Source organism: Podarcis vaucheri (assembly GCF_965113315.1).
Source record: "Podarcis vaucheri genome assembly, chromosome: 5".
NCBI classification, from domain to species: Eukaryota; Metazoa; Chordata; class Lepidosauria; order Squamata; family Lacertidae; genus Podarcis; species Podarcis vaucheri.
Genome location: NC_138763.1, coordinates 33,505,458 through 33,514,721, shown reverse-complemented (window position 1 = coordinate 33,514,721; position 9,264 = coordinate 33,505,458). Strand labels below are relative to the sequence as shown.

The 9,264-nt window shown below is 39.9% G+C and overlaps 1 long non-coding RNA gene across 1 annotated transcript; it reads left to right on the top strand.

Moving 5' to 3' along the window:
- The first annotated feature begins 614 nt into the window (after positions 1 to 614).
- On the top strand, positions 615 to 8,989 carry LOC309532050. The gene is made up of 4 exons (XR_014219555.1): positions 615 to 720; positions 1,063 to 1,512; positions 7,721 to 7,893; positions 8,967 to 8,989. It is a non-coding gene; the product is annotated as an uncharacterized lncRNA (long non-coding RNA).
- The last annotated feature ends 275 nt before the right edge of the window (positions 8,990 to 9,264 follow it).

Here is a 9,264-nt window from a genome sequence, read left to right as displayed (position 1 = left end):
GTTATCTTTAGTTATCTACATTTAAGATTTGAAGTCTATTTACTTGGTGTTTTGTGCGGGTGATGTATTAAAGTGGGGTATGTATGTATGTGTGTGTGTGTACACACAGGTGTATTTGTGAAGGATATTAGAATGTCAGAGCTTAATATAGAGTTAATGGAGAAAATTCGACTCAAAAAGGAGATGAGGTCAAATGCATTCTTTCCCCTGCCATTCCCCAAACAGATTGAGAGCTGCTGTGAACCTTCTTTTTATGTTTTGAATAAGTGCGTTCCACTTTAATGAGATTATTCTGATGCCTCCATTAGGTTTTGTCAGCAATTTTCTGCTGCTTTTTACAACAAAGGCTGATTTGGGTTTTTCAACAGAATTTGCCTTCTGTAGCTTTAATAGTGACATCTTCAGCACGTTCAGAATGCAGAGTTAAATTACCAGCAATTGTTTTCTACATATGTTCAGTAATATTAATACTGATACTTACTCTGAAGTTTTGGTTGCCTTTTCCTTTTTGACTTATATCCAGACTTAGTTGTGGTGAACTTGTCCCTGTGATTTAAAGTGTGACTAGCTTAGTCTGGATCTGAGCTCTTATCTCTTGCAGTTCAGTTCATTTCCTGAGATGGATGCTGTTTACTTTCCCCCAAATTCATTTATTCTGCTTGGAAAAGAAAGTTTGGAAAAGACAAGAAATAGTTCAATCCTGTACCTGTCTACCCAGAAGTAAGTCTCATTACTAACTACTACTTCTTCTTCCTCTTCCTCTTCTTTTATTTATTTACCGTATATTTTGCTCTATAAGACTCACTTTTTCCCTCCTAAAAATTAAGGGGAAATGTGTGTGCGTCTTATGGAGCGAATGCAGGCTGCGCTATCCCAGAAGCCAGAACAGCAAGAGGGATTGCTGCTTTCACTGCTCAGTGATCGCTCTTGCTGTTCTGGCTTCTGAGATTGAGAATATTTTTTTTCTTGTTTTCCTCCTCCAAAAATTAGGTGCGTCTTGTGGTCTGGTGGGTCTTATAGAGTGAAAAATACGGTAATTTGTATAATGCCCTTCATCCATAGATCTCATGGCAGCTCACAATAGCTATTCCTAAGAACAACATCTCTTCTTAAGAAGAAATGCCAGATAATTCCAGTGGAAATGGAAATGGGAGCAAAAAATGCCAGTGTTCACTTATTTATCTCATATCCAGAAATCAATCCAGCAAATATGATTGCTATTCAAGTTTGTTGATGTTTCAGTCAATAAATAATATGTAATTGATAATGCTTCTTCCTCATTTGCATTGCATTTCCTTTGCACTGAAAGGAATGGAGTGAAAGAATGTAATGGCAACATCATAATGTAATTAATTATGCACATTATGTAACTTTGCCACAGCAGACAAGATGAATAATGCCATTTTTAAAAAAAAATGCAGAAGATGAGCTGCACTGAAATGGAAACAATACTGCATGTGACAACTACAGGGCGGAAAGGAAAACATTGCCTTCTTATAGCCATATTCACAAGTAAGTAGCAGTGCCGGATTTACATATAAGCTAAACAACCTGTCGAGTCAGATTCGGGGAGTGGCTTCTTTCGTTTCCGGAACCAACAAAGTAGGCATGGAAACCTCGCAAGACGTCTTTGATCTTTACGTTTCATTTCCCTCCTTCCCTGACACTCATCCAACCTAAATCTGGCCCTGGTAAGTAGGTATGGGAGTGTAGCCCAACAGCACTATTAAGATTTCTAGAATTGTTTGCATACTCAATAAAACTCAGTTCAGTCAAGACCATTCCTTGCTATTCTGAAAAGCGAACAAAGCACATCTTAATGCAGTATTTCAGCTGCCATTCCCCCCTCCCCCAAGAGAAAAGTGGTTATTGTAATTCCAGATTAGTGGAAATGTGCATGGCTTATTCATCCTGTGCATAAAACTGATAACCCATGCAGTTGGGACTGTTTATTTATTTCTTATTCATTTGTTTCAGTCTTTGTGAGTCATCTGAGCGTTTCCCATTTGTAATGTGATTCTGGAAAATTATTTTGCATATGTAATAGTAAACACTTGGCACCACATCTTCGCAGAGAATGAAAATGATCTAAACAATTCCCATCGGCCTAATGAGCAGAAACGGTGACTGGAACTGTGGCTAAAATTTTGGCAGCAGAAAACCGACTTGGATCATCTGTACTTTTGACTAGCAAGCATCTTGGGAATCAATTGACAAAGCTTTGATTTCAGCTTAGAAAGGCGTAAGGAGGGAATCTGGTGTCCAAAAGGCAACTCCCTGATACTGTCACAACCAAAAGCCTAAACAATATTTTAGGTTTTTAATAAATAGATTTAGAATGAAAATATTTTATATATTTCATCTGGGCAAGATGAAAGTATCCTGTTAGTTCATTTAGGATTATTTTCAACCCAATATACAAAAAAAATTGGTATAATCAGAAAATTTCAAGAGGTCAGGATAAAGAGGTGCATATTAGGTAAAGGTAAAGGACCCCTGGATGGTTAAGTCCAGTCAAAGACAGCTATTGGGTTGCGGCGCTCATCTTGTTTTCAGGCCAAGGGAGCCAGTGTTTGTCCACAGACAGCATTCCAGGTCATGTGGCCAAGATGACTAAACCACTTCTGGTGCAACAGAACACCATGACAGAAACCAGAGTGCACAGAAACTCCGTTTACCTTCCCGCTGCAGTGGTACCTATTTATCTACTTGCACTGCTGTGCTTTCAAACTGCTAGGTTGGCAGGAGCTGGGACAGAGCAATGGGAGCTCCCCCCGCCACAGGGATTCGAATCACTGACCTTCTGATCAACAAGTGCAAGATGCTCAGTGGTTTGTACCTCAGCGCCACCCACATCCATATTAGGACATCTGGGAAAGGTAGGCTGGTGTACATAAACCACTTTTGGGTGGGGCAAATGAAGCAGCACCAGCAGTTACAGGAAGGATGGTGCTCCCAACAACCAATAAGAATCACAGCAGAAGGTACTAAAATGGAGGCAATCAGGAATATCTATTGCAGGGGAGAGGAGATGGTTACTGCCAGGTAAAGCAGAAAGTATTTAATAGGTGATACATTGTGTCTATAGAGACCCATACTGATCCTGTATATCCTAATGCCAGCCAGTGTTCTCTAGGCGTTCTTATCTGCTATCTAAAGTAAAGGGGCATGATCTTACCTCATATTATTTTCTGAGCTGGCTAATTGTGATGTTTTTGATACATTAAGAGGTCAATCCTACACTGAAAATCAGTCAGATGAGCAGCCAGGTCTACCATTACACCACAACAGATATACCACTGGGATATCCCGTATAATATAACTTTATGGTGCAAGTGTGTTTGTGTCACTCACCCCTGCATGACAAACTGTGCCTGTAAATAAAATTTTTTAAAAAATAAAGCTCACTATTTGTATAGCGGCAGGAAGATATAGAAATCCCAATGCAACTATCACAATAACCATCATACACACTTCTTCATGAATAGAATAATTGCTATTATCTGCTAATATAAATACATAAATACGTATCAGCCTTGCACTTGAGCGTTTCCACATATGGTAATGCAACCTGACACTCCTTGTGTCAGGATAACAGACAGAAATTAACCGTCACACAAGAAACATAGGTATATGAATAGTTACAGTGCAAAGCTACAGCAAATGAAAAGAGACATCATTAAGAAGCTGCAAACGCTGTTTCCATTTCTGTATCTGCACATGGTAGTCATCCTTGCTCAATGAGCTCATTAGAAAAACAAAACAGCTTTGTTTGATAATGCACCATGGTGTATGTGATACTCCATAGGGACCACGGCAAGGGTCTTGTAACCTCCAGCACAGCGCATGAAATCTATGTGCTTCCCATGGAAAAAGAACGTCACGTAGCACTATACAATACAACAAATATAGAGCTAACACCCTCTGGGTTTCTAGTCAGTGATCTCACAGCTAGTAAAAATGGCGATTCTAGTTAATGTAAATACAAGATAACAAAAAATACAGGCCTTCTCCGATTGCTTGGGAAAGCTGTATTTTTCAGTATGGTGTTATAAAAGTGTCAGGGCTGGGAGCTCTCACTTTCTTTTACAATAGAATTGTATTGTGTTGGTTTGTGTGTGTGTAAGCATATGCACACACAGGCGATACTTGTCAAAAATTGCTTTTTGGAGAGTGAGTGTTAGAAATGCCATTCCTAATGTGATTTCTCCTCATAAAAGGAAAACATATTTTGATGGCTTTATTATTTATGTAGTAATGACCTGTGTTTTTAATTAGGATTGAAACAATAATATTTATGTTCAGCTGAACTACTGCTTTTTAAAAATATATTTCCGAACACATGCTGAAAAGTTTGACGTCTCTTTCAGCACCCTAAAATGAAATGCAACAGGGAGGACTATGGTTATAGTTTCTTTTCTCTTCTCAGCATTCAACAACTACCTTTACTGTACTGACCAACAAGTTCAGTGTCAAATATGCAGTGATTAGAAGCAGCAGTTACAGTTTCAGCTGTAGTGGCAGCAGCAATGCTGATATAAATGTAATATAAAAGATGAATACAAACCCAAGTCATCTCTGGGCAATGAAGATTCAGGCTGGATGATTGGTCTGTCTCTGTCCTTGTGACTTTTGCATTGCTCATAAGTAAAACAAAACAAACTCCTTGTGAAAATTTTAGTACTAATTTCACCAAATACCCAAATTTTTGTATGCAATTTCTCCTTATATACACATTTGGCAAAGCATTTCTGCCTAATATAATGCATTTCTGTATGTTATTTTCACCAAAATGCATGTTTTATACACATTAGTTGGTGGGAAATCTGCATTGCAAAATTCAGAAAAGTGCAAATTCAGAATGATAGCTGTGCTTTGGTTTGCATATTGTTTTGTAAACTGAAAATTAGGTAGGTTCACTTTTAAATATGAGCTGAATTGAATTTCTCCCCCATCCTTACATTTCAGAGGCGAAAGGGAAGAGTCAGACATCAGGCTGCTGCTCTTGGCATCAGCCATGCTTCGCCTAGCATGTAGTTACACTCTTATTCTGAGTCAGACCAATTGTCCATCTAGCTTAGCCCACCCAGAAGCAGATTACTAGAGTTTTGATGTTATAATTCCATGCAGCCAGCCAAATGCAGAATTGCTCCTGGGCCTGGCTGGCAGTTCGTGATCACAATTTTTGAAGGTGATGCTGAGAATGCTGTTGCTTCGTGTATATGAGCAATTTCCCTTGTGCCCTCCCCTCTCCCTTTGGCTATCATGATGCGAACCTAGAAGTAAGCATATGTTTGATGGGTTTCTTGGGACGATGGTGTCTGTAGGCCCTTTCAGCCAAGCATTTCTCCATTATCCGAAACCCTTTAACTGCTGGGAATGCCTTTGGGATTTTATGCATGCGAAAATATGTGCCTTTCTTCTGGGACATGGATAGCAGGCATGCTATATTAATAGCAAAATGAAAAATATGGGTTTTAGTAAAGCCCACCCCTCCTTTTGGCATTAGCTCTGGTCACTGAGCCCTTTCCAGGATGCAGGGATGGGCTGTGCTTTGTAATTGTTTGGGGAGGAGAAATATTATGAAATTTCTTTTGTATAATTGAGGTCGATATTTATTGTTCCAAAAATGTGCAAATCATTTTGCTGATTTCATATTTTTCTGGGCAAACTACTCTGAGAATTATTAACGCCCATTTCTGGAACTGCTATGAAATAACCAAGGCTAACGTGACCACAGTGCTGGAGGAAAAGGCCATAATATCACTATTTATTTCTTTGAGATAGGCATGATATGCTTTAGCTTCCCCTTTGCCTTATGTTTTTATTCCCACCCTCTAAGTTCAGTAGAAGTTAAACATTCGGTTCCTCCTTTGAACTTTCAGGGAATTTCTACCCTCTTGTCTAAGCTGCCTTTTATAAATCGAAATTTGTTTATTGAATGTTTAGAATAATATAACAAAATAACAGAGAGAGAGACACATCAGAGGGAACCACAAACACAGAATAATTAGGAGATCAATAAACTATTCAGGAATACATAAATGACTTTACAATGACCTTCTCCAATAAAAGAGATGAAGAGTGTATAGGCCATGCAAATCTTAAATGCTAGTTACAGTGCCAAGTGAATTCAAGTAGGCTGGCAATGTTGACTTAGCTGTTCTAATTGTGCAGAGCTTGGCAGATCACAGAATAAAAGAACAGTATGGAGAACAAAAGACACAAGCACAACAAAGAAATATGCCTAAAAGAAATAGACTTGAAAGAAACAGTTGGGAGAGAAACAATAAATAGAATCAGGAAGTTAAGTCTGCATAGAAAATAAAATACGTAGCAGTATGATAAGTTTTCCACCAAAGCTTAAAGTCAAGTTTATCACACTGCTGCTACTTAAAAACACTTCCCCCACAGGAGCTGAACTTACAGTTTCCTTTTGTATGCCATCCCATCAGGAACTGCTGTGAATCATAGCTAGGGCCTTTGAATGTCGATCTGACAGATTTCACTTCTATATGCACTTGATGGCAGATCAGGGCAACATGAAAGTGGTCTGCCTTCAAGAATTGCTCCCTCCTAGTTTTTCAGCCAAGGAACCAAGCATGATATGGAAACATGCACAACAGGAGTGGTTGTTGTGTTTGGGCAGAAGTACTTACCTGACCTCCCAGCAGTGGAGTCACTGCTGCAAGACAGTGGGAAGGTGGTGCAGTGCAAATATACCAGCAGGAGTGCTGGATTGCCGCAGCCAATGTGTTTGCACCACACTGATTGTACCACTGTCTATCTCCCCCTCCCCTTTGGATATGCAGCAGCAACTCACATGCTGGGAGATCAGGTCAGGTAAGAGCCTCTGTCCCACCATACCACCTGCTTCTGATGGATAAGGATCAGGAGCTGTCAGCTGACCTTTTCTGGGTTAGTGGCTGATGTGGATACCTTGGATAGAGTGGTCCACTCAAGTCAACAGTTCAATTTCTGCTGCAGTCCTGACATCTTTGCACCAAGGGGCTCCATGAAAGCAGGTGTTTCCCTTGTTCTGTAATGGCAAGGAATATGCCACAAAGAACATTATACCAGTTACGTCCCCTTGACACCAATGTGTTCATTATTACGTCTGCAATGTACTAATAAACATTCATGCATACATTGGGGAAATTCTTGCTTCCAACATACATTCTTTCTGAACAAAACAACTGGAGATGAGGTGATCAGAAAGATGCTGTACAGTATGTCCAGGCCTATGTTTCTATCTGCACAGACCAACAGTATAAGGGAGTCACTACATTTCTTTTCATTCTGGATGACATTTTATGTTAAAGAGCATGACAGCTTAATTTCAGTTAAGTACTGCTAACAATAGGAATTCACACAGAAAACCAGCAGTCATGCAGTCATTGATCGTGTATGTAAATGATGTAACCCATTGTGTTTGGTCATTGTGAAGATTCTCATTATAAAACCTTCCCTCCTGTCACCTACGTGCGTGACAGACATTAGCAAATATGCTGTATGCAGCCACGTGAAAGCTGGCACCATCAAAACATTTTCATTGGGGATAGGGTCACGTAAGTTGTGGGTTGTTGTTTATTGCTGCTGTGAGGCACTGAGAGTTCTAACAAATGCCCATTAGAGAATAATCTTTTCTGAACCTTAAAACATACTCCACTCAAATTCTTTTTGAACATTTGTGTCTCTCCCCCACTCTCTTTCAATCCAGGGAACAGAAGACATGACTTCTTCCTGATATTTGTGCAGAGTCAGGAAGCCCAGCCCATCACAGACATCTGCCCAGTTCTATTTTTCTAGAAAAAGAGGTGCGAGAACTCACTCTTGTTCTCTTATAATGGCAATGGTGCCTACCTGAGAGGTGCCGGAACTGAGTTCTGTTGAGTTCTGGTTGAAAAAACCCCTGCACCTACCCCATCTTTTCATTACCTAACAGTTTTAGCTGGCTTTAAATAGTGCAACTTGGTTCTTAAAGGACTCCTGCTGATATTTCTTCTAACCCACAGCAAATCTCCTGTCTCCTCTCAGTTCCTGGAATACTACCAGGTGACATTTGCCCAGAATTGCCTCCAGTTTTGCTAGTTTAAGCCACAGGAAAGGGTGCTTCCTGTTCTGGCTCCATGTAGCATCTAGACTGCCAGTGTTCCCTTGCGGCGTTCCTGCAGCCTTGCTTCCTCTTTGTCTGCCTACGTTCTTATATGATCATAGAGAGGCTGGGGAAAATTCAGACAGCCAATTGCTGCCACACCCAGCTTCTACCACATTCACATCCCATTGGTTGATGGAGCAGACATAGTCCCAGCTATGCCAGACTTCCTACATACCCTCCTGCTATAGCTCATACTTGGAGCGTGATTCTGTGGAAGGTTAGGGTTGGGTGGGTTTCCAAGTAAATTTAAAAACAGTATTAAAGGGAAGTTCTCTTTCTGCACATAACTGTTGCATTATGGGGAAGCATTGCTTTTTTCTCTTGCATTCTGGGAAGTCTTGCTTATAAGCTTTTCTCTGCTTCTGCACACACTGTACAACCTGTTCTAAATACCAAGACATTCCCTCATTGTTAAGTTCATGAAAAACACTGTGACCTGTACTTAATACACAGCTGACCACATCTATGGAATTCAATTATTATATTCATTCCAACAAAGTATAATAACAAAATGTAGTCCTATACATTCTCAAATTTATTGAAAGTGGCCTTACACTGAGTTGAACCATTAGTCTATCTATCTGAGTGTTGTCCACTCTATACTAGGCGACAATTCTTCTCCAGAGTTTTGGAGAAGAGACTTTCTCAGCCCTGCTTGGAGATGCCAGAGATTAAACCTGGAACTTCTTCTACCACTGCACTATAACTCTTCCCCATAAAGGACTTCTGCTGCCCAGGACTGACCTGCTGGGAGCCTGAAGGGCCCTGCCCTGCCTCTCTTCACCTGGCTTGGGGCGGGGGCTGGAAGGCTCCATAAAGGACTGCTGCTGCTGCTCAATAGAGATGGATGCTTTTTTAAAAAATTATTTTTTATCTCTATCATTTTAAATTGTTATTGATATTAATGTTGTATTTTTTAGTTTTAATTTTATGATTTATGTGGAAATTGTTTTCCTTTTGGTTGGGTACCTTTTGATGTGCTTTATTTATTTATTTATGGTTTATGACCTTTGTTATGCTGGTAATTATGTAAATCCTGTCAGGCTGTAAGCCGCCTTGAGCATTGTTTTAACTATGGAAAGGCGGCATACAAATAAAAAATGTTG